A 26,542-nucleotide genomic window follows, 5' to 3' on the forward strand; every position below is an offset into this window, starting at 1 on the left:
GCATGCGGCGACGCAGCGGCGCCCGACGCTGCGTCGCACAACGCTAATGTGAACGTAGCCTTAGCTCACCTGCGATTTTGGGGGTGACAGGTTCCCTTCAAGCACAGAATCCCAGCATTTCTGTGCTTTAAAAAAAAAAAAAAAACATTTTGGGGTGAGGATTTGATGCAACTTTTTCAGAGAGCAGATTCCTGTTGCATGTCTTGGTGTAGACACCTGCGGGGGAAAAAAAATGTTGCATGCGGGAACAAGGCCTTTCCAAGCATGCCGATCTGTTAATTCTATTTAATAATTTATTCTAATGTGTTTTCAAGCTGTTTACACCACACAGCGCCGTATGGATAAATAGTGGGGTACGTGACCATATATGGGGTACGTGACCAGGATCCAGACGGGACATTTTGAGATATATGGGTAATTAGCCTCCTTATCTCTTTACTTAATCTCACATGTTGCGGTCTGTATATTTATGATGTATGGCGATTTTACCTGCATAGTTTGTGCAAATTACGCAATTGTACTATTTGTTTCAATTGCTATACATCGGACTCACTAGCATTTATGTGTAGGTAACAAGTACCTTGTTATGATACTAGATTTACTATTGTCCCGCCCTGTGAACCTGGATCATTGGTTGTATCCATTCTTACAAATTGTTATTCACTATATATGACATGTATGTTTTTAGGTGAAAATTGATGACATGAATTTTCAATAAATGTTTAATAATTTTTTGCTACTATCTGGCCAGTTTTGACTCTTGTTTCTCCGGTATAACCGTATGGATAAATGTTGGGGCACCTATGCATTTCACCTCCAGTAACTTCTGACATACCATTATAAATCCATAGACCTTAATATGGAGTTGGTTCTCCCTTTGCATCTCTAACCGCATCTACTCTTTTTTTGGGCAACCTTTTTACAAGATTTTGGACTGTCATTGGGAATTTTGCCCATTTGTCCAAAAATATTTTAATGGCCATACGCTGAGAGTGGACTACAGGGCATGGCATGCAAACTTTGTTCTAGGTTAGGTCATGCCAGTGGCGTTCGGTTGACACAGAACCCTGACGCCAAGATCTTCCACACCACCATTTTCTTTTATGTACCTTGCTTTGTGCACAGGAGCACAGTCCTGCTGGAACAGAAAAGGGCCTTCTCCAATCTGTTCCCACGGAGTTCAACGCTACAATTGTCCAAATTGTCTTGATATGCTGAAATTAAAGGGGTTGTCCACTACTTTCAATTAACCCCCCAATGTATCCCCCCGGGGCCCCTGATGAATTGTGCAAATACCTTTTGTTGCCGTTTTTGCCTGTGAGCGGCGCTGTAGCGGCGGCTGAGTCCGGGTCACGTGACCCCCAGGCTGCAGCCGCCGCTTATTTCCGCCGACGTCACGTCAATTTCCAGGCTCTGGAAATTGACGTGACGTCAGCAGCAGGTGTGTCCCAGCCGCACAGTCAGAGCAGTCACTCATCAAGAGTGACTGGGCTGTGGGCGGGGCTGGTGGCTGCCTGCGGGGCTGTGCTGGGGGCGGGCGGGGCTAGGCAGGGATGATGAAGGTGCGGGCGCTGAGGTCTGTATGTACGTGCCGGCGCCGGTGCTCTGCGTGCCAGCGCCGGTATGTAGGTACGGCGCCGGGGCTCTGCGCCGGCATGTGGGGGTGGGGGCCGGTGCTCTGCGTGCCAGCGCCGGTATGTAGGTACAGCGCCGGGGCTCTGCGCTGTTATGTGGGGGTGGGGGCCGGGGCTCTGCTGCCGGTGCCGGTATGTGCTGGGTCTGCTGCGGGGGGTGGGGTGGTCTTTGGTGTGTGTGTGTGTGTGTGTGTGTGTCTCTGTGTGCAGGCATTGTCCGATGGGACTACAAGTCCCATCGTGCTCTGCCTGCTACAGTGACACATTAGCCAATGATGGGACAGTAGTAGTCCCATCATCCGGCTAATGTGTTGAATGTAAAAAAAAAACAAAAAAAAAACACACATATACAGTACATACACACATACAGAACATGCGCCATGCGACGACATGCGGCATGCGACGACATGCGCCACGCGACGCCATGCGACGACATGCGCCATGCGACTGCATGCGCCATGCGACTGCATGCGCCATGCGACGGCATGCAACGACATGCGCCATGCGACTGCATGCGCCATGCGACGACATGCGCCATGTGACGACATGCGCATACAGTACATACATACAGACATACAGTACATATAACATAGATTACATACTCACCATCACTTGTCACTTTGATCCCCGAAGCCAGTGTCATAAAAAATATTAAAATAATAAACAACCAATATACTCCCTGATCCGCAGAAATCCAATTAAAACGAGTGTCCCACGACGATCTCCCGTGGAGAGCAGGAGCATCTGCTGATGCAACCACTCTCCAGGGGCTCCAGGAACACAATGAGGGGAGGAAGGTATCCTTCCACAATGTATTCCCCACAATGTATTCCTACGCCCCTGTGAGAAAATAGTCCATAGTCTCACTTTATGGTATGCTGTATGAGAAAGTTCCCACGCAGCTTTTTGCCATAAAGTGAGACCAGTGAACTATAGTAACCTCAGTGATGCACTGCAGGAGCCATTGTCTCCTGTCAGTGTGTCACTGAGGGTCCTATAGAGCAGTGACATCAACCCTAACCGTAAACGTGACAGAAATACGTGGCACTTTGATACGTGACACTGAAATACGTGGCACGTGGCACTTGCATACGTGGCACTTAAATCCGTGGCACTTAAATCCGTGGCACTTAAATCCGTGGCACTTAAATCCGTGGCACTTAAATCCGTGGCACTTAAATCCGTGGCACTGAAATACGTGGAACTTACATAGGTGGCACTTACATACGTGGCACTTACATACGTGGCACATGGCACTTATACGTGGCACTTATATACGTGGCACTGAAATACATGGCACTTACATACGTGGCACTTACATACGTGGCACTGAAATACGTGGCACTGAAATACGTGGCACTGAAATACGTGGCACTGAAATACGTGGCACTGAAATACGTGGCACTGAAATACGTGGCACTGAAATACGTGGCACTGAAATACGTGGCACTGAAATACGTGGCACTGAAATACGTGGCACGTGGCACTTACATATGTGGCACTTATATACGTGGCACTTACATACGTGGCACTTAGATACGTGGCACTTAGATACGTGGCACTTAGATACGTGGCACTTACATACGTGGCACTTACATACGTGGCACGTGGCACTTACATACGTGGCACTTACATACGTGGCACGTGGCACTTACATACGTGGCACATACATACGTGGCACTTACATACGTGGCACTTACATACGTGGCACTTACATACGTGGCACTTACATACGTGGCACTTACATACGTGGCACTTACATACGTGGCACATACGTGGCACTTACATACGTGGCACGTGGCACTTACATACGTGGCACTTACATACGTGACACTTACATACGTGACACGTAGCACTTACATACGTGGCACTGAAATATCGTGGCACTATGTCATAAAATGTTCATTAAACGGTTAGGGGTGAGGTTAGGGGTAGGGTTAGGGTATGTTTCCACGTTCAGGAAACGCTGCTTGTTTGACGCTGCGCAGCGCTGCAGCGTCCAGATGTTCCAGCATAGTGGAGGGGATTTGATGAAATCCTGTCTCCACTATGCGTGGAAACCCGCACGCGGCGGCCCTGCGACTACGGACATGCTGCGCGTCTTTTCAGATCGCAGCATGCCCGTACACCTTGCGGGGACGCAGTGTCCCCGCAAGGCATATCACAGGGCCCTATGGGAGAGAGCGATCATCCCGGATGTGAAGAGTTAACACATCCAGCATGATCGCGTCCCATTAAGGGGGCGGGGCTTAGCGCCGAGCGGCTTCGCTGCTGCGGCGATACCGCCGCCCATCCGTACCGTGGAGACATAGCCTGTGGGTTTGGATCCCTTTATCACCCTGATGGTGGTGGGTGGTTTTTCAGTGTTTTTTCTGTTTTTTTTCTATAAAAACGCATGCGTTTTAACGCAAACAAACGCGCGCGTTCAAAAACGCATGCGTTGCCGAAAGCGCGTCAAAACGCATGCGAAAAAACGCATGCGTTTTTAATGTTAAGTATAGGAAAAAAACGCATGCGTTTTTTAGCGCTAAAACGCAGCGTCCAAAAACGCAAGTGTGAAACCAGCCTCAGTGCCGGAATTGGCGCATCTAAGGCTACGTTCACATTTGCGTTGTGCGCCGCAGCGTCGGAGACGCAACGCACAACGCAAACAAAAACGCATCAAAACGCACGCTAAAACGCTGCGTTTTGCGACGCATGCGTCCTTTTTGGCCGAAAGTTGGACGCAAAAAAAATGCAACTTGCTGCGTCCTCTGCGCCCAACGCTTGCGGCCAAAAAAACCCATGCGTCGCAAAACGCAGCACAATGCATGTCCATGCGCCCCCATGTTAAAATATAGGGGCGCATGACGCATGCGGCGACGCTGCGGCGCCGAACGCTAATGTGAACGTAGACTTACAGATGCGCCATTCCTGGGGTGGCTGCGGACTGGTATTTGTAGCCGGGGGGGGGGGGGGACCAATATCCATGGCCCCTCTCTAGGCTATTAATATCAGCCCGCAGCTGTCTGCGTAGCCTTTCTGGCTATAAAATATAGGGGGACCCCACGTCATTTTTTGGGGGGGGTCCCTCTATTTTAATAGCCAGTAAAGGCTACGCAGACAGCTGCGGGCTGATATTCATAGCAGGCTACAAATATTGGCCTCGGCCGTCGGCTTTCCCCCTCTGGCGCAGAAAATTGCGCGGGAGCCCACGCCGTTTTTTTCAGTTTTTTATTAAATTAAATGCTCATTAAGCCCTGTTTCACACTTGCGTCGGTACGGGTCCGTCGCTATGCGTTGGGCCGACGTACCGACGCACGTTGTGAAATTTGTGCACGTCGTGGGCAGCGGATGCAGTTTTTCAACGCATCCGCTGCCCATTCTGAAGTCCGGGGAGGATGGGGCGGAGTTTTGGCCGCGCATGCGCGGTAGAAAATGGCAGACGTGACGGATGTGCCAACGGTCCACCAAAACACGACGCATCCGTTGCACGATGGACGCGACGTGTGGCCATCCGTCGCGATCCTTCACTAATACACGTCTATGGGTAAAAAACGCATCCTGCGAGCACATTTGCAGGATCCGTTTTTTTCCCAAAAAGACGGATTGCGAAAAACACAAGTGTGAAAGTAGCCTTATAGAAACATCGGCCTTTCTATTATATATCTATGGATATATCTATCTATAGATATATTTATCTATAGATATATCTATAGATACATAGATGTATCTATCCATATATTTGGGTGCTTTCACACATCAGGTTTTTGCCGTGAGGCACAATCCGGCGAGTTCTGAAAAAAACGGATCAATTTTTTTCCGACGGATCGGTCTTTTTCTCAGAGTTTCATCCGTTTTTTGCCGGATCCGTCAAAAAAGCTGTTTCCGCCGGATGGAAAACACATACAGAGGAACGTTTTCTCTGTCCAGCGAAAAAACGCACAGCGACGGATCCGGCAAAAAAAAGTATGAAACTGAGCTGTGAAATGATGAATCCGGCCTTGGAATCCGTTTTTTCATGCATGTTTCCATTCAAATCATGCACATTTTCCGTTTATTTACTTATTTCCAAAAACGGCATTAAAACCGCGCATAAACCGCACCCAAAAAAGCATAAAAACTGCACCAAAAACTGCGTAAAAACTGCATCAAAACCTGGTGCAGTTTCGCAGTTTTGGTGCGGTTTTGATACAGTTTTTGGTGCGGTTTTGATGCAGTTCTTGGTGCGGTTTCGGTGCGGCTTTTTCCGCAGCATGTGCACAAGTCTGCGGCTCCCATAGACTTACATTGGTTGTACACTACACTGCGGATTTGATGCAATTCAGTGCAGCAAAAAACGCTGCGGATCTGCAATCAGATCCGCAACGTGTGCACACAGCCTTAGCATTTAGTGAACCTAGCCAAAAAGCCAAGCAAAAAACAAGCGTGGGATTGCACTTTTTTTGCCATTTCATTGCACTTTGAATTTTTTTCACATTTTCTGCTACACGACAAGGTAAAACCAATGATGGCGTTCAAAAGTAGAACTTGTTCTGCAAAAGATAAGCCCCCACATGGCCATATTGACGGAAAAATTATGGCTCTGGAAAGAAGGGGAGCGATAAATGAAAACAAAAAAGCTCCAGGGGGTGAAGGGGTTTAGAAACATGGATATGGACCTAATTATGGAAATAGACATAGATATATCTGTATCTATCTATCTGTCTATCCCTCTATCTGTGTGTAATGGAGTGTGGGTTGGACAGATGTAAAAGAGGAGGTCGGACAGAAATGACATCACAAATCTTTTTGAAGCTAGAGGGGGGAGAGGAGGGAGGGGTTGGGGTGTGTTTTGGAGAGGGTGTGCTAGGTTCAGGCTTAGTAGCAGTGCAATGCATCATGGAACTTGTAGTATTAGAGCACAATGACTCAGGAGAAAGGAAGTTGTCGATTAACCCCATGAGAGCTGAATCCAGCACTAAAATGTGCTGCTACAGCATGATAAAAGGTAATATTGCTAAAATAAACACAGTAGATGTTTTCAGTGGCACATAATAGCAAGATTTATGGAAAAAAAAAAAAAAGGTTATAGTAGTGGACAACTTCTTTAAGATTTCCCTTTGCTGGAGCTTAGGGGCCAAAGTAAAGTCCTGTAACACAACCACAAAGCATTACCCTTTGGTCAAACATTCTAGTTGGCACAAAGCAGTCAGGCAGGCAATGTTCTCCTGGCGTTAATGCCAACCAGATTCGTATCTCAGAATGGCAGATAAAGAGTGATTTGTCACTCCTCGGAACATGTTTCCACTGCTCCAGAGTCCAGTGGTGGCAGCTTTACACCAGTCCATCCATCGCTTGGCATTGGGTATGTGTGTGTATAAGGCTTGAATGCAGCTGCTCCACTATGGAAACTCATGCCATAAAGCCTATATCTTTTTTTTTTTTTTTTTTCTTTCTATGACTTGATAAAGGCACTGCCTGGCCATAACGAAGAGTTTTCTGTGCTAATAAAGTTACCAAATGGAGGATGTCAGTCACCCTGATTACTAGAGTTCTCTGATATCTAGAGATTGGTTTGGAGACCACATGGGCAACTATTAAGAGGCTTTCACAAGGGAACATGTGTCCCTGCAGCCATTTCCCAACATGCAGCATGTTGATCGTGGTACTATAAGTAGCCTCAATGGATAATGCATTCGGATCCATATTTTTTACAGATGTGTCTAGATCCACAAAATTCTGTGTCCATGTGCTGTCCAAGAACAAAATTCTACAGTTATCAGATGCATGAATGTAGCCGAAAGCTGGGCACCAAATATGCAGGACTTGGCTGTAGTCAGTACTAATGAGCTATACATAGGTTTAGAAAGAAAATAAGTCTAAACACCTCGCAGAATCAAAGGTGCGATATTTACCAAAACCTAGTCACAATACAAATATACTGCAAGATGCAGACAGGCACCAGCAAAATATGGCTGAGGTAACACGGGAGTTGGCAAAACACTGATTAATAGTCACTCACACACCTACCGTATCTATCCTTGAGGCTATGTGCACACGTTCAGGATTTCTTGCAGAAAATTCCTGAGCAAAACCGGACATTTTCTGCAAGAAATCCGCATTAGTTTTTTGAGCGTTTTTACCGTCCTTTTTTTTGCAGATTTTTCCGGAGGTTCCCAATGCAATAATATAGTGGGAAATCCGCAAAATTAATGAACATGCTGCGTTTTTTACCACGATGTGTTTTTTTCGCGGAAAAAAATGCTTCATGTGCACAAAAATTGCAGAATGCATTCTAAATGATGGGATGCATAATGTATGCGTTTTTCTCGCGTTTTTATAGCGAAAAAACGCGAAAAATCTGCAACATGTGCACACAGCCTGAGGGGGTGGATGAACACACAATTCTTGTATAAGGTGCCATTCACAGATACATATAGTGCATCATACCGGCTTAAAGGCTATTGGATCAAGCGAGCTGTCCAGCACTATGTAAGTGCACCCTACATCATCAAACGTCCCAATTCACCCCAATAACAGTACAGAGCTTGGGCGCATCCTGCAGGGATAAAAAAAAATAAATGAGATATTGATATTCTGGCCAAAATATGTAAGCTTGCAACTAATGTCAAGGGTCTTTGTCCTCCTTTTCGAATCCTTAGACTAAAATTACTTTAAAGTATATCAAATCCAATACATCTCACAGAAAATAGGGCTATACTTACTAGTATACTACTTACTAGTACACTTTTCCATCCCCTTATTCCAAGAACGATATCTATTTATTTTTTTTTTATTATTTTTTTATTTTTTTTATAAAGGGCTATATTAAGGCTTGTTTTAGCAGCACAAATATACATGGCAACTTTGGAATATTGCACCTGATACGGCTATGCCCCAATGAATTGTAATAACCCACGCTCTCTGCTCCCCTGATCTCACTGCGGAGCTGTGAGAGAGTATAACTAACTGTGCACCAAAGCTGGGTTTTGGGATCACAAAGAGATTTCCAGTTGCACGCACGTCTCGTCAGACAAGGCTGTGCCTGTGAGATGGAAGCACTATGAGCGGACCCTGCAGCTCTGTCAGGTCTATTCACACACAGCTCTGCAGTGAGATCGGGGCAGCAGTCTGGCTGTCAGGACGTGTCTCACACTAATAATGCTCCCTGTCATGTAAATTAAGCTTTGGTGGTAGATTCTTTGGTAGGTCGGTGTCGGATAGACCTTAACACCTCATCTATGTATTAAGAACAAAATCTGTAATTCTCTGGAATAAACATGAGCTCACAGATATTGAGGTGCCATGTTATTCAGCTTCCTATTCCTACAAGCCCATGTAGACGGCTTAGGAGGTTCGTCCTATTGGCAGATTTCATTTTAAATGGAAAAGTATTTAGCATCACGATGTGGATGCCAAAACCAAGATTTCAACACATCTATGTTAGTTTCTGCAACAGCCACCATCAAATGTGATGGGGAAAGGGGGAATGGTGGATATTCTTCCCTTCAAAACGACTTGCACTATAACAGGACCCAACAGAGCTCCTCATAAGTTAGTATTCCTCTGTGCGCCTGTTGTATGAGGCATTCAGGACTGACAGGGACCCCGGTGAGGGAGCAGAGCTATTTTCTGCTCTGGTATTCTGGCTCCTAAGGAGAGATAACAAGAACATGAGTTTTTGCGTTGGTTCCCATGGATCTTTCGGGTTTGCCATTACTTTAGTATTGCCTTTACTTCCGCATTTTATTATCAAGGCAAAATTGAAGAGTTTTCTGATCCTGCATTCACATGTTTGTTTGTTTTCCCCTATTAAGATTAATGGAAAACAATATGTTTTTCACACTAAAAATGCTAATTTTTAATGTGAATTTGCTGCTGCATTTTCCTGGTAATTGACCGCAGTTCTTTTTCTTTTTTTTTTTTCTGTGGAAAAAAAAACCACAGTAAAAATGTGTGGACATGCCAGAATGGTGCCTCACACAGTGCCGATTCTGCTCTGTTCTGCTGAATCGTCTGTCTTGAAGCAAGCACCAGACTATACAGGCCTTTAGTTCTAGGAGTGGACCTGAATGTCCATAATCTGGTAATAGTTCGGATCCTATTTAGTTAAATTGCTAAGTGGTAAATTAGATGTATATAAGTAGGAGCAGAGAAGCTGGTGAATGTGATCTGTATTGTGTACATGGCATCATTAGCAGTATTGCTCCTCTGCAGACTATTGGTAATAAGGAAGGTCTTATCCCTTGCCGATGTAGAGCAGAATCACGCGCCCATTCTACCTCCCCTAGATTTCAGATCCTTCCCATTATGCTAATACACAGCTAAACTCCCTTGAGAAACATTTGGGGCGGCCGAGCAGATCCCTTTCCTGGTGACAGCGACCACTTAATCTGATGGTATGAAGCTCCTCTTGTCCTTCTCGGTCACTGATGGCTCACATGGTATTAGTTACTGCTCGTACATGCATGATGGCACTTGTGCGACTTCCTGTCATCATGTATAAGGTTTCTTATATGTGACATGTTTCACTTCTTCCTCATGTAAGTGATCACAGTTCCTGTCTGAATGACAGTCGTTGACTTGCAGCATTCTTGTCTCCGTCAATGACATGGATTGTGTACGGCTTTTTAATTCCTTACAGGTGTCCAGGAATGCTTTAAAATAAAGGTATAACTTCTGATCAGTCAGCAAGGGTATAACATGTATCAGAGCATGTAGAGCGAATAAAGAGGGGTTTTATAAGGCCGGCGTCACACTGGCGTGTTTTATGGACGTATGAGAGGCGCAGAGAATACGGATTGCATACGGTACAATGATTCTCTATGGCCCAGCTCCTATCTGCCGTGTTTTACGGATCCGTATTATACGGTCTTGTACGGCCGTAGAAAATCGCAGCATGCTGCGTTTGTCAGCGTATTGCGCAAAAAATACACCAATGAAAGTCTATGGGGCAAGAAAATTACGGATTACACACTCACCATGCGTGTGACCTGCGAGAAATACGCAGCGGTGTTCTCTAGAAAAGCCGGCAATTCAGTGCGGTGTACAGTAAAATCACACTGACAGAATAGAATAGAATAGGTAGAATAAATGTGTACACATAGTGTATGTATGTGTATATATATATATATATATATATATATATATATACATACATACATACATACATACATACATACATACATACATACATACATACACACACACACACACACACACACACACACACACACACACACACACACACACACACACACACACACACACACAGAGAGAGAGAGAATTGGTGAGCAAGAACATAAAGAAGTTACCTTCCCAATGGGTTGATGTAGGGAAAAGATTTACCTTTAGTTTTCAACACAGTAGTATGGATCAGCAAATAAGGCTGGCCATCAAGAAAAATTGGCATATTCTAGGTCGGGATAAGGAGCTGGCTGAGGTAGTGGCTAAGGGCCCCCTAATAGCCAACAAACAAAGCGTTAGGCTGAGAGACAAATTGGTGAGGAATCGGGTTGTCAGACCGAATCAGAATTGGCTAAATGCCACTATCCCTAAAGGTAATTTTAAGTGCGGACACTGTCCGTGGTGCAAACAGCATGTGACTGATCAGATTTTGCATATAGGTGCATTAAAACATATGGTCAAGGATTTTATCACATGCAGGACAGATCACGTAGTTTGTGATCTTCTGTCCCTGCAGGTATTACTATGTAGGGAAGACAATTCGGCCACTATATGTCCGGTTTCGCGAGCGTTGCAGATCAGTGGTGTCAGGGAAAGGAGTTCCGCGGCTGATCACACATGTGAGAGAGAAGCACGGCGGTAATGCAGAGGTCCTTACCTTTGCCGGGATCGAAAAAGTCGGTCTGCCGGCACAGGGAGGTGATTTAGATAACTTGCTTCTTAGATGTGAGACAAGATGGATCATACGTAGTAACGCATTGGGGCCATTAGGCTTCAATGACCGTGTGGATATGTCGATTTTCCTCTAATTTGTTATTTATCCATCTGTATGGTTTGCTTTGTGGGGCGGCAGTGAAATTATTTCAGCGGCGGCTGTTGTTGTTTCTTCTGCTATTGCTAATGGGTATGGTTTAACCTTTGGATATTTTGGAAGGTGAAGTGCTATTTTTGGAGTCATTTTGATCATTTTTTAATTGTCAGCCTTGGTAAAAGTATTTGTTATTAGCCTAGGCTTAGGCAGTGGTTTTAAAGTGTGCTTTTTAAATGTGTGTATTGTATGGTTTGTGGGAGGGGTTACAGCAGGGGGTGGTGTTATGGCCGGCATTACATATCTGTTGTTTCACCTGTGCACAAACTGACCTGTAGAATCGCTAAGCACAGCGCGAAACAGCTGTCGTCTCTGCCTCTCCCCTGCTCGCACGAGCTCCGGCTCCCTCTCCCCCGGCCATATGTTTTAGCTGGATTCTGTTGTAATAAAGGACTGAAATCGTGAAGATTGGGGAGTGCCCTCACTTTCTCTTACTCTAAATATGCCTATGGACATTCTTTCTTAGAGGAGCACCACCTAGTCACGACGGCTTGGGTTGTTCGTCAAAGTCTGCATACCGCATTCTGATTTAAAGTCTGTGAAGAGCTTCAATAATAGGGGCAGTGCCGCTCTTTCTGTTTTTTCTTTTGATTTTGGATATATATTTATTTATATTGTAATTATTTTTTTTTTTTCATATAGCGCTAGATAGCAGAAAAGCCGGTAATTCAATTGCCGGCTTTTGCTATCTCCTTCACAAACCCGACAGGATATGAGACATGGTTTACATACTGTAAACCATCTCATATCCCTTCTTCTATTACATATCCCTCTTTACTAATGTAACAAGTGTCTGTGTAAAATTTGGGGTCTCTAGTTATTAAATTAAAGGGTTAAATCCCGGAAAAAATTGGCGTGGGCTCCCGCGCAATTTTCTCCGCCAGAGTGGGAAAGCCAGTGACTGAGGGCAGAAATTAATAGCCTAGAGAGGGACCATGGTTATAGGACCCCCCCCCCCCGGCTAAAAACATCTGCCCCCAGCCACCCCAGAAAAGGCACATCTGTAAGATGCGCCTATTCTGGCACTTAGCCTCTCTCTTCCCACTCCCGTGAAGCAGTGGGATATGGGGTAATGAAGGGTTAATGTCACCTTGCTATTGTAAGGTGACATTAAGCCAGGTTAATAATGGAGAGGCGTCAATTATAACACCTATCCATTATTAATCCAATAGTACGAAATGGTTAATAAAACACACACACATTATTAAAAAGTATTTTAATGAAATAGACACATGGTGTTTTAATATTTTATTATACTCTTAATCCACCTGAAGACCCTTGTCACCTGAAATAAAGTTAAACAAAACAATATTCCATACCTTCCGTCGTTCAGTCTTGTCCCACGCTGTAAATCCATCTGAAGGGGTTAAATCATTTTACACCCAGGAGCTCTGCTAATGCAGCTGTGCTCCTGACTGTAAAACTTTGTGAATGAATGGAATGCAGGGGAATGTCCTGTAGTTACCTCGAGTCGCGGTGATGTGCCCCCTGCTGGATGAACTCGTATGAATTCGAGCCTGGGAACTTTTCAGAATATTTTCCCAGGCTCGAGTTCATATGAGTTCATCCAGCAGGGGGCGCATCACCGCGACTCGAGGTAACTACAGGACATTCCCCTGCACTCCATTCATTCACCAAGTTTTACAGGCAGCAACACAGCTGCATTAGCAGAGCTCCTGGGTGTAAAATGATTTAACCCCTTCAGATGGATTTACAGCGTGGGACAAGACTGAATGACGGAAGGTATGGAATATTGTTGTTTGTTTTGTTTAACTTTATTTCAGGTGACAAGGTTCTTCAGGTGGATTAAGAGTAATATAAAATCTTAAAACACCATGTGTCTTTATTTCATTAAAATACTTTTTAATAATATGTGTGTTTTATTAACCATTTCGTACTATTGGATTCATAATGGATAGGTGTCATAATTGACGCCTCTCCATTATTAACCTGGCTTAATGTCACCTTACAATAGCAAGGTGACATTAACCCTTCATTACCCCATATCCCACCGCTACACAGGAGTGGGAAGAGAGAGGCTAAGTGCCAGAATAGGCGCATCTTACAGATGTGTCTTTTCTGGGGTGGCCGGGGGGCAGATGTTTTTAGCCAGGGGGGGGGCAATATCCATGGTACCTCCCTAGGCTATTAACCCCTTTCTGACATTGGACATACTATCCCGTCGAGGTGGGGTGGGCCCGTATGACCACCGATGGGATAGTACGTCATATGCGATCGGCCGCGCTCAAAGGGGGAGCGCGGCCGGGTGTCAGCTGACATCCGGCACTATGTGTCAGGAGCGGTCACGGACCGCCCCCGGCACATTAACCCCCGGCACACTGCGATCAAACATGATCGCAGTGTTCCGGCGGTACAGGGTAGCATAGCGCAGGGAGGGGGGTTCCCTGCGTGCTTCCCTGAGACCCCCGGAGCAACGCGATGTGATCACGTTGCTCCGAGGGTCTCTTACCCCCTCCCTGCAGCAGGCCTGGATCCAAAATGGCCGCGGCATCCGGGTCCTGCAGGGAGGTGGCTTCACAGCGCCTGCTCAGAGCAGGCGCCGGGAAGCCTGGAGCTGTGCACGTCAGATCGCCGATCTGACACAGTGCACAGCAAAGTGTCAGATCAGCGATCTTACACTATAACATGATGCCCCCCTGGGGCAATGTTATAGTGTAAAACAAAAAATATATATTCACATGTGTAAAAAAAAATAAATAAAGAATTCCCAAAAAAAATAATATAAAAAAAATATATTGTTCCTATAAACACATTTCTTTATCTAATAATAAAAAAAGAATAAAAGTACACATATTTAGTATCACCGCATCTGTAATGACCCAACCTATAAAACTGAAGGGGTTAACTAGTGGGACAGTGAACACCGTAAAAAAAAAAGGGCAAAAAACGCTTTATCATACCGCCAAACAAAAAGTGGAATAACACGCGATCAAAAAGACTGATATAAATAACCGTGGTAACGCTGAAAACGTCATCTTATCCCGCAAAAAACGAGCCGCCATACAGCGTCATCAAAGAAAAAATAAAGTTATAGTCCTCAGAATAAAGCAATGCAAAAATTATTTTTTCTATAAAATAGTTTTTATCGTATAAAAGCGCCAAAACATAAAAGAGCGGTATAAACGCCTCCCCCAAAAGAAATTCATGAATAGCTGGTTTTTGGTCATTCTGCCTCACAAAAATCGGAATAAAAAGCGATCAAAAAATGTGACATGCCCGAAAATGTTATCAATAAAAACATCAACTTGTCCCGCAAAAAACAAGACCTCACATGACTCTGTGGACCAAAATATGGAAAAATTATAGCTCTCAAAATGTTGTAACGCAAAAAATATTATTTGCAATAAAAAGCGTCTTTCAGTGTGTGACGGCTGCCAATCATAAAAATCCACTAAAAAACCCGCTATAAACGTAAATCAAACCCCCCTTCATCACCCCCTTAGTTAGCGAAAAATTAAAAAATTAAAAAAATTTCCATTTTCCCGTTAGGGTTAGGGCTAGGGCTAGGGTTGGGTTTAGGGTTGGGGCTAGGGTTAAGGCTACAGTTAGGGTTGGGGCTAAAGTTAGGGTTAGGGTTTGGATTACATTTATGGTTGGGATTAGGGTTAGGGGTGTGTCAGGGTTAGGGGTGTGGTTAGGGTTACCGTTGGGTTTAGGGTTAGGGATGTGTTTGGATTAGGGTTTCAGTTATAATTGGGGGTTTTCCACTGTTTAGGCACATCAGGGGCTCTCCAAACGCGACATGGCATCCGATCTCAATTCCAGCCAATTCTGCGTTGAAAAAGTAAAACAGTGCTCCTTCCCTTCCGAGCTCTCCCGTGCGCCCAAACAGGGGTTTACCCCAACATATGGGGTATCAGCGTACTCAGGACACATTGGACAACAACTTTTGGGGTCCAATTTCAACTGTTACCCTTGGAAAAATGCAAAACTGGGGGCTAAAATATAATTTTTGTGGAAAAAAAAATAATTTTTATTTTCACGGCTCGCGTTATAAACTGTAGTGAAACACTTGGGGGTTCAAAGCTCTCACAACACATCTAGAGGAGTTCCTTAGGGGGTCTACTTTCCAAAATGGTGTCACTTGTGGGGGGTTTCAATGTATAGGCACATCAGGGGCTCCCCAAACGCAACATGGCGTCCCATCTCAATTCCAGTCAATTTTGCATTGAAAAGTCAAATGGCGCTCCTTCGCTTCCGAGCTCTGTCATGCGCCCAAACAGTGGTTTACCCCCACATATGGGGTATCGGCGTACTCAGGACAAATTGTACAACAACTTTTGGGGTCCATTTTCTCCTGTTACCCTTGGTAAAATAAAACAAATAGGAGCTGAAGTAAATTTTTTGTGAAAAAAAGTTAAATGTTCATTTTTATTTAAACATTCCAAAAATTCCTGTGAAGCACCAGAAGGGTTAATAAACTTCTTCAATATGGTTTTGAACACCTTGAGGGGTGCAGTTTTTAGAATGGTGTCACACTTGGGTATTTTCTATCATATAGACCCCTCAAAATGACTTCAAATGAGATGTGGTCCCTAAAAAAAAAAAAAAAAAAATGGTGTTGTGAAAATGAGAAATTGCTGGTCAACTTTTAACCCTTATAACTCCCTAACAAAAAAAAAAATGTTGGTTCCAAAATTGTGCTGATGTAAAGTAGACATGTGGGAAATGTTACTTATTAAGTATTTTGTGTGACATATCTCTGTGATTTAATTGCATAAAAATTCAAAATTGGAAAATTGCGAAATTTTCCAAATTTTCGCCAAATTTCCATTTTTTTCACAAATAAACGCAGGTAATATCAAAGAAATTTTACCACTATCATGAAGTACAATATGTCACGAGAAAACAATGTCAGAATCACCGGGATCCGTTGAAGCGTTCCAGAGTTATAACCTCATAAAGGGACAGTGGTCAGAATTGTAAAAATTGGCCTGGTCATTAACGTGCAAACCACCCTTAGGGTAAAGGGGTTAAGATCTGCCCTCATTCACTGGCTTTCCCACTCTGGCGGAGAAAATTGCGCGGGAGGCCACGCCAGTTTTTTTCCGCGATTTAACCCTTTAATAGCTAGAGCCCCCAAATTTGACACCAAGACACTTCTTACATTAGTAAAGAGGAATATGTAATAAAAGAAGGGATATGAGATGGTTTACTGTATGTAAACCATGTCTCATATCCTGTTGGGTTTGTGAAGGAGATAGGAAAAGCCGGCAATTGAATTACCGGCTTTTCTGCGATCTAGCGCTGAATTAAATATAAATACAGTAATAACGAATATTTGAGCCCATGGATCCATTGTATGTCGGTTTTGCAAGCCTGCGAGAAAATATCGCAGTACGGATGCCATACGGATTACATACGGAGGATGAAATGCGCAAAATACGCTGCCACACCCTGCCTACGGATGAGATACGGATCACTATTTTGGGAACATTTCCGCGTATTACGGCCGTAAAAAAACGGACCGTATTTTCATACGCCTAGTGTGACGCCGGCCTTAGGAAAACCGTTTTGTCTTTAAAAACAGGTGCTGATCACTTCGGGTCCAGCTCCCTGACCCATAGCATTCAGCAGAGAGCTGGGAAAAGTGTTGCTAAATGCTAAATCTACATTTCCTATAACGTGTTTTTTTTTTTGTTTTTTTTTTAACATTGAGTTTTAATGCGGTTGTCTAGGCATCCACCCTGACTGGTCACTATTGGACACATAATTCCTGAGTGAATGTGCCTATGGCCTACTTCACACGTTCTGGTTATTTTTTTTATACAGGAAAAACAAGTACTGGCGAGGTCCGTGTGTATGTAAGTGACACCCACATGCTGTCCCTGTGTCACATTCTTGTGACCAGTACCAGCACCTGGGAAGAATCAATACAGTTTGCGGTTTCCCAGGCACTGGCGGCTGCTGATGGCAGCCCTCATCTATTGTCTCCTGCTCACGCTGAGATCAGCGTAACCAGGAATCAATGATGGGAGTTGTATTCAGGCGCCTGGGAAAAGCAGTACAGTTCGCGCTCGGTTCAGCTGTCTGTTTAGCCTTTGCTGGTTTGAGTTTATAGGGGGACCCTACTTTTTTTTTTTTTCTCTTCTCCTTCTTATGGGGTCCTCTGTAAATTCACCAGCAAAGGCTAAGAAGATAGCTGTAAGCAGTTAATAGTCTCGGAATCTTATGAGATATTGTCCCAGAATATTAACATCAGCCCACAGCTGTGGGCTTTCCCTCTGCTGGCTATCAAAATTGCGTATGAGCCCACAGTCGTGTTTTTTTTTTTTTTCATTTTATTTTACTCCCATCATTGTTTGCCAGCCTTTGCCTGGGAACAGTGTGTACTGCCCCGCTTCTTCCCAGGAGCTGGTACGTGTCATGCTGATGACACACAATGTCGTCTGTGTGTCATTGGAGTGCACATGTGCAGCAGGCATTTTGTCCTTGCTATGCAAAAAACCTGACATATCTGCGTTTTTTTCCACACTGACACACGGTCCATGTGGTAAACCTGACGTGCACACCACCAATGATTGCAATGGGTGTGCGTATGGCCGTATTTTCAGTCCTCATACGGACCGCATACTGACATACAAAACAGACATATGAAGAAGGTCTAATAGTGGGCTAATATATAACAATATTTATTCATGTATTTCACAGTACTTTACAATTAAAGTGGTTGTCCGGCCTTATGCTAAAAGTCAGAAAGATGTTTGATAAGTCACTTTTCATGAAATCGAACACCTCTAGTTGATGGGTAGTCAGGAAAGGGCGGCAGATAAATGAACATTACTTTAGAATTGGAGCTGGTGTTCAGTTCAGGCCGAGGAAACCATTTTCTGAGTAAGGCTGGGGTCACACTATCAGTATTTGGTCAGTATTTCACATCAGTATTTGTAGCCAAAACCAGGAGTGGGTGATAAATGCAGAAGTGGTGCATATGTTTCTATTATACTTTTCCTCTGATTGTTCCACTCCAGGTTTTGGCATACAAATACTGATGTAAAACACTGACCAAATACTGATAGTGTGACCCCGGCCGAGGGGTCGCACTGTAATGGAGAAGTAGCCATGTAAGCGCTTATCAAGGTTTTTGGCCAATAATTTCACAGGCAAAACTTTCTAAATGCCTCCAAAGACCCCTCAGTAAAATTGCCTGGAGTTTTACAGTCGATCATGGACTTCTCTAGCAGACATGTGACATGCGAGTAGAGGTATAGGTGCGCATTTGGCTAAACCTTAAGGCTATGTGCACAAGTTGCGGATTCGTGTGGGGATTTTTCCGCACCATTTTTTTTTTGTGCGGATTTCACCTGCAGTTTTACACCTGTGGATTCCTATTGAGGAGCAGGTGTAAAACGCTGCAGAATCTGCACAAAGGATTGACAATCTACGGAAAATACAACTCGGCGTTTCTGCCCGGTATTTTCCGCACCATGGGCACAGTGGATTTGGTACTGTAAACCTGATAGAAAATTGCTGCGAATCCGCAGGCAAATCCACAACGTGTGCACAGACGCTTACTTCGATTCATGCTTTTGTTATTTAAAGGTTGTGCCTGAAATGGCCCAACCACAAATTAGAAAAGTGTTCCTTACACTACATGGCCATGTATATTCCCCTAGTCGTGTAATGCTCATCGTTTTGTGTACCGGGTGTATTGCTAATATTGGGCTCTGTTCACATTTCCGCTAAACTAAACAGGATGTCACAATGGAACTAACTGAATAATGTCGTAAAGCGAATCCGTTTATTATTAAGGGGGCCATCATATTTCTGTTTTATCTGTTTTTAGAAAGGAAGCAAATGTTCTGCATGTTGCATTTTTCTTCTGTTTTAGCAGGCAAATCGAATGCTGAAACAGTAGTGTGACTGTAGTCTTATTGCCTAGTGTTACTTTTGGGCTTGTTGATGATGTCCTGTATCTGCACTTTGTGTTTCTCATAAAATTCTCCTTTTTTCCATCTTTCCTTTCCTTATTACAGATGTGCATTTCCTCGCTGTTTGGAGAATAGAAGCAGTTTTCTTTTTGTTGTCGTTTTGGAAGCCTGACTATGATTCGTGCCACACACATTCCAGGTATGGAACTATTATAAAATATTAAATATTCATGTGTGTTTGTCAGATGAGATCAAAATAGCCTAATATCACTAAAGAAAGAGGCCATTCTTACAGACAAGGTCCCTTCACTTCCTTCCTGAAGTGTAGACTGCAGCTTTCTGTGCCCTTCTGAAATAGCAAACAGGCTTCACTTGAACTCTGTTCGTGTTATTGCAGTCTATGGCCCAACTAGTGTTTGTCTCATATTTACGCATTGTGAACATAGTCTAAACAACATTCTTATACAGGCGATCACAAAAAAAGTCAGATTTTAAAATTAATTTCTCACTACTCTGATGTGATCTAACATATTAGAGTGGAGAGCGAAATGGGGTTCGCTGGTCCCTCCTGATCTGTTCCCTGACCCTCCATGTCATCTGCCTGGAAAAAAAATAGTTGGCACATGCGCAGTACGCCCGTCAAGATCTGCCAGCTGATTACTGCAACAATAGGGAATTTTTCCTATTGGTTCCTTGCGATCACTGTGATAGGGTCATTATACCCCTGGATAAAATCAATAAGAGGTGTCCTTTCCAATATGTAGTGACTTATGGGGGGGTTTCCACTGTTTAGGCACATGAGAGGCTCTCCAAACGTGACATGGCGTCCGATCTCAATTACAGCCAATTTTGTGCTAAAAAAAATTAAATGGTGCTCCTTCCCTTCCGAGCTCTGCCATGCGCCCAAAAAGTGCATTTTACCTACCTATGGGGTATCAACATACTCCGTTGAAATTGTACAACAATTTTCGTGGTCCGTTTTCTCATGTTACCCTTGTGAAAATAAAAAAAAGTTTTGGTCTAAAATAATAATAATAATAAAAAAAATTAAATGTTCATTTTTTTTCCCCCTCCACATTGCTTCAGTTCTCGTTCTTTTAGCACCCTGAGCAGTGCAGATTTTATAATGGTGCCACTTTTGGGTACTTTATGTCATATAGGCCCCACGAAGTCTCTTCAAATGTGATCTGCCCCCCCCTCCCCAAAAAGAAAAAAAAATTTGTAGATTTTGTTGGAAAAATGAGAACTCGCTTGTCAACTTCTTACCCTTATGACATCCTAACAAAAAATTGTTTCCAAAATTGTGCTGATGTAAAGTAGACATGCGGGAAATGTTATTTATGAACTATTTTGTGTGGCATAACTCTAGGATTTCAGGGCACAAAAACTAAGTTTTTCAAATTTTCTCTTTCTTTCATAAAGAAACGCAAGTCATATCGAAGAAATTTTACCTCTATCATAAAGTAGAATGTCATGAAGAAACAATCTTAGAATTGGTGGGATACATTGAATCTTTTCAGAGTTATTACTACTTAAAGTGACAGTGGTCAGAACTGTAAAAATTGGCTTGGTCATTAAGGCCAAAATTGGCTCAGCCATGTTTTTTTTTTTTTTGTCCATCATTGCAGTAAGAGGCAATCAAAATACCGTATCTACTCGAAAATGGTATATGTTAAAACGTCCACTCAAAGCACAAAAAATAAGCATTAACACCGCTCCGGGTGCCGAAAAATGAAAGCCTTTACAGGTGATGAAAAATAACACAAGCAAATGTATTTTTATTTTTTTCACCACTTAAAACTACAAGTTTTACTTGCGTAACTGTACTGACTTGAAGAATCGTATTGTCAGATCAGTTTTACTGTATAGTGAACATGGCAAATAAATAAAAAACCTCGGACTATTGTAGAATTGCACGTCTGTTATTTTAACGCACTTGGAATTTTTGTTCCTGCTTTCCAGTGCAGGACGTGATAAAATGAATGTTGTCATTGAAAAGAACCACTTGTCCTGCAAAAAAAGAAGCCATCATAAGGTCATGGGGACTGAAAGTATTGGCTCTTGGTAGAAGGGGATAAAAAAAAAAAGTACAAGGAAAATTGGTCATGAAGAGGTTACATTTAAAAGGCAGCCACAGACTAATGGTAGGTACTCTTTAACCCCTTTCCGACATCGGGTGTAATAGTACGCCGATGTCGAACTCCCTCCCTTTGATGTGGGCTCTGGCGGTGAGGCCACATCTTTCCGGGGACATTTCAGCTGTTTTGAACAGCTGACATGTGCCTGCAATAGCAGCAGGTGGAATCATGGTCCACCCGCGGATATTAACCAGTTAAATGCCGCTGTCAATCTGTGAGAGTGGCATTTAACAAGCGCTTCCGGCAATCGTGCCGGAAATACCTGCATCGGTCAGTAGTGATGAGTGAATATACTCGTTACTCGAGAGTTCTGGTGCACGCTGGGGGGTCATCCGAGTATTTTTTAGTGCTCGGAGATTTAGTTTTTATTGCCGCAGCTGAATGATTTACATCTGTTAGCCAGCATAAGTACATGTGGGGGTTGCCTGTTTCCTAGGGAACCCCCACATGTACTTATGGTAGCTAACAGATGTAAATCATTCAGCTGCGGCAAGAAAAACGAAATCTCCGTGCACTGCAAAATACTCGTATGACCCCCGAACATGCTCAAGAAATTTCGAGAAACGAGTATATTCGTTCATCACTACCGGTGACCCCCGTCATGTGATCGCGGGTCACCGGTGTGTTGGCATGACGACCAGAGGTCTCCTGGAGACCTCTATAGTTGTCAGTGCTGACTTACTGTGAGTGCCACCCAGTGGTCGGCGCTCGTAGCAAGCGAGTAAATCTGCTACATAGAGGCGAATCTGACCATCGCCTTCATGTAGAAGAGCTGATCGGGTTATTGCAGCTTCTAGTCTCCCATGGAGGCTATTGAAGCATGGCAAAAATATATATAAAAAAAAAGTTTTTTTTAAAATATAAGTTTAAATCGCCACCGTTTCGCCCCATTCAAAATAAAACAATAAAGATTAAATCAAACATTGAACTCAGCAATACCAAATAGTTCTTAGTCACCCGATCTGTCAACAAAAAAAAGGATTAACCTGATCGCTAAACGGCGCGAAAAAAAGTCAAAACGCCAGAAATGCGGTTTTTTTGGACACGCGACATTGCATTAAAGTGCGATAGCGGGCGATCAAAAGATCGCATCTGCATCAAAATGGTATAATTAAAAATGTTAGTTCAGCACGCAAAAAAAAAAATAAGCGCTCACCCGACCCCAGATCACGGAATAAAGTTTGGAATATTTTTTTTCACCACTTAGATAAAAAAGAACCTAGACATGTTTGGTGTCTATGAACTCTTAATGACCTGGAGAATCATTCTGGCAGGTCAGTTTTAGTATTTAGTGAACCTAGTAAAAAAGCAAGTGTGGGATTGCACTTTTTTTGCAGTTTAACTTTAATTTTTTTCCCGTTTTCTAGTACACAACATGGTAAAACCAATTGTGTCGTTCAAAAGTACAACTCGTCCCACAAAAGCAAGCCCTCATATGGCCATATTGACAAATAAAAAAGTTATGGCTCTGGGAAGAAGGGAAGCTAAAAACGAAAGCCCAAACCTGAAAAAAGCTCCAGTAGTTAACCCCTTGGCATCACAAACAGTTATGGCCTTTGTCAGGCGTCTTCTCTGTGTAAGACTAGCATGGCTGTGTGTTGCAGTACATTAGGCTAGCAATCAAAATACATAGCATTCAAATCCCAGAGAGGGCTAATTTAATAAAAGTAAATAATGACCCGCGGCTGTTAGAAGAGGTCTTGGCTGTCACAGCTATTATCTGCTGTGTATGAGGTGGGCTTACTCTGCCAGCCTGCTCCATACACCGGCTCCCAAATGTGCCGTACATGTTCCTCGTATATCGGTAAGGTAACTCGCTGATGGAAACATTCACTTCATCTGCTCTGTTCCAGCGGGGTCCCCTGTGTTTTTTTATCTTTTTTTTTATTTTATTTTTTAAAACTATAGGAAGTATAAGGTGCATAGGTGTACATTCACACTGTGGCCATTCAACTGACAGAAACCAAGGGGGAAAAAAAACAAGCAAATGCCTTGAAGTAAAAAAAAAAAAAAAAAAAAAAAAAAAAAGTGGTTCGTGGGACAGTTCCTTTTAACACTGCAGCGTAGCTTTAACTAAGTACATTTTAATTTATACAGGGTGGGCCATTTATATGGATACAGCTAAATAAAATGGCAATGGTTGGTGATGTCAACTTCCTGTTTGTGGCACATTAGTATATGGGAGGGGGAAATTTTTAAAGATGGGTGGTGACCATGGCGGACATATTGAATTCGGCCATTTTGGATCCAACTTTATTTTTCCTATCGGAAGAGGGTCATGTGACACATCAAACTTATTGAGAATTTCACAAGAAAAACAATGGTGTGCTTAGTTTTAACATAACTTTATTCATTCATGAGTTATTTACAAGTTTCTCTTTGTTTACAGCCATGGGTCATTGCAGCAGATTTCAATGCAAGACACCCTACGCAAGAAAACTGTCACCATTCCCATGTTATTTAACTGTATCCATATAAATGGCCCACCCAAAAAAGTTTGCCTCATCACTGAACATAATGTTCTGTGTAAACTGAGGGTCCTGTTCCAATTTCAGTTTTGCCCATTCTGCAAATTCAGAGCCCCGATCTGGGTCACCAACCATTCCCATTTCATTTGAGCGCATCCATATACAGTGCCTACAAGTAGTATTCAACCCCCTGCAGATTTAGCAGGTTTAATAAGATGCAAATAAGTTAGAGCCTTCAAACTTCAAACAAGAGCAGGATTTAGTAACAGATGCATAAATCTTACAAACCAAAAAGTTTTGTTGCTCAGTTAAATTTTTATAAATTTTAAACATAAAAGTGTGGGTCAATTATTATTCAACCCCTAGGTTTAATATTTTGTGGAATAACCTTTGTTTGCAATTACAGCTAATAATCGTCTTTTATAAGACCTGATCAGGCCGGCACAGGTCTCTGGAGTTATCTTGGCCCACTCCTCCATGCAGATCTTCTCCAAGTTATCTAGGTTCTTTGGGTGTCTCATGTGGACTTTAATCTTGAGCTCCTTCCACAAGTTTTCAATTGGGTTAAGGTCAGGAGACTGACTAGGCCACTGCAACACCTTGATTTTTTGCCTCTTGAACCAGGCCTTGGTTTTCTTGGCTGTGTGCTTTGGGTCGTTGTCTTGTTGGAAGATGAAATGACGACCCATCTTAAGATCCTTGATGGAGGAGCGGAGGTTCTAGGCCTCGGCACGGGAGGAAACTTTCAAAGGCTGTCCAGGCCATGGAAGGCTAACAGTAGTTCCATAAGCCTTCCACTTCCGGATGATGCTCCCAACAGTGGAGACAGGTAGGCCCAACTCCTTGGAAAGGGTTTTGTACCCCTTGCCAGCCTTGTGACCCTCCACGATCTTGTCTCTGATGGCCTTGGAATGCTCCTTTGTCTTTCCCATGTTGACCATGTATGAGTGCTGTTCACAAGTTTGGGGAGGGTCTTAAATAGTCAGAAAAGGCTGGAAAAAGAGATAATTAATCCAAACATGTGAAGCTCATTGTTCTTTGTGCCTGAACTACTTCTTAATACTTTAGGGGAACCAAACAGAATTCTGGTGGGTTGAGGGGTTGAATAATAAATGACCCTCTGAAAAGACTTTTCACAATTTAAAAAAAAAAATAAACAAAGAAATAACATTCTTTTTTGCTGCAGTGCATTTCACACTTCCAGGCTGATCTACAGTCCAAATGTCACAATGCCAAGTTAATTCCAAATGTGTAAACCTGCTAAATCTGCAGGGGGTTGAATACTACTTGTAGGCACTGTAACTGTGCATCTGGTATTCTAGAATATGTATGTACAGTAGTTTATTTATGAAGATTTCAGAATAATGCAATGAATACACAGGATTCGGATGGCCGGGCGTGACCAATCAGTGAAGCCAGGGCAAAAGAGTCTCAGTGGGCCCCCCCCCCCCCCCCCCCCCCTTCAAAACATACCACGATTCATGATGCACAGATACAGCAGAGAAATATAACACAGCCCACGTAGCATATAGCACAGCCATGTAGCATATAGCACAGCCCACGTAGTATATAGCACAATCCACATAGTATATAGCACAGCCACGTAGTATGTAACACAGCCCACGTAATATATAGCACAGCCCACGTAGTATATAACAGCCATGGTGCATGTAACACAGCCCACGTAGTATATAGCACAGCCCACGTAGTATAGAACACAGCCACATAGTATATAGCAGTTTGGGCATCATATCCCTGTTAAATATTTTATTGTGCAATTTTTATTTTATATACTCACCTTCCGGTGGCCCCGGATCCTGCCCAGGCCTTTAGCGATGCTCCCGCCAGGTCTGTTCCCAGTGATGCTTTGCGGCAATAACCCGTGATGATGTAGCGCGTCATCTACGTCATCTGGGGTCATTACCGCAAAGCATTGGGACCGGAGCATCGAGAGGAACGGGAAAAGCTGCCAGGGACACCGGAAGGTGAGACTATCATGATTTTTTTTTTTTTAAAACATATCTTTTTACTATTAAAAATCTAATTACTAGTAAAAAGTGAAGCGGTGTTTAATTCCCGCCCCAATATCGCTGATTGGTGAAATCAGCGATGCGGGATTTCCGTTACAGACACAGACGGAAGTGGACCTTAGACAATTATATATGTAGATATATACACATATACAGTACAGACCAAAAGTTTGGACACACCTTCTCATTTAAAGATTTTTCTGTATTTTCATGACTATGATAATTGTACATAGTAAATATAAGAAAACTGACCGAACAGCAATCTAATCTGAACTGGTGCATAACCAAAAAAGTCTTTTTTGGTTATGCACCAGTTCAGATTAGATTGCTGTTCGGTCAGTCTTCTTATATTTACTATGTATTAT

General features: G+C 43.2%; 1 protein-coding gene across 11 annotated transcripts in view; it reads left to right on the plus strand.

The window, feature by feature from the left end:
• The window catches only part of TAOK3 (TAO kinase 3), a 285,308-nt gene that overhangs the window by 77,031 nt on the left and 181,735 nt on the right, over positions 1–26,542 (plus strand). For all 11 annotated transcript variants that reach the window (XM_077292154.1, XM_077292162.1, XM_077292158.1 and 8 more), the window contains one exon: positions 19,647–19,740. The gene's annotated coding sequence lies outside the window, so the exon portion shown is untranslated. The remainder of the gene's footprint in view (positions 1–19,646; positions 19,741–26,542) is intronic.

Source organism: Ranitomeya variabilis, chromosome 1 (assembly GCF_051348905.1).
Source record: "Ranitomeya variabilis isolate aRanVar5 chromosome 1, aRanVar5.hap1, whole genome shotgun sequence".
In the NCBI taxonomy this organism is placed as follows: Eukaryota; Metazoa; Chordata; class Amphibia; order Anura; family Dendrobatidae; genus Ranitomeya; species Ranitomeya variabilis.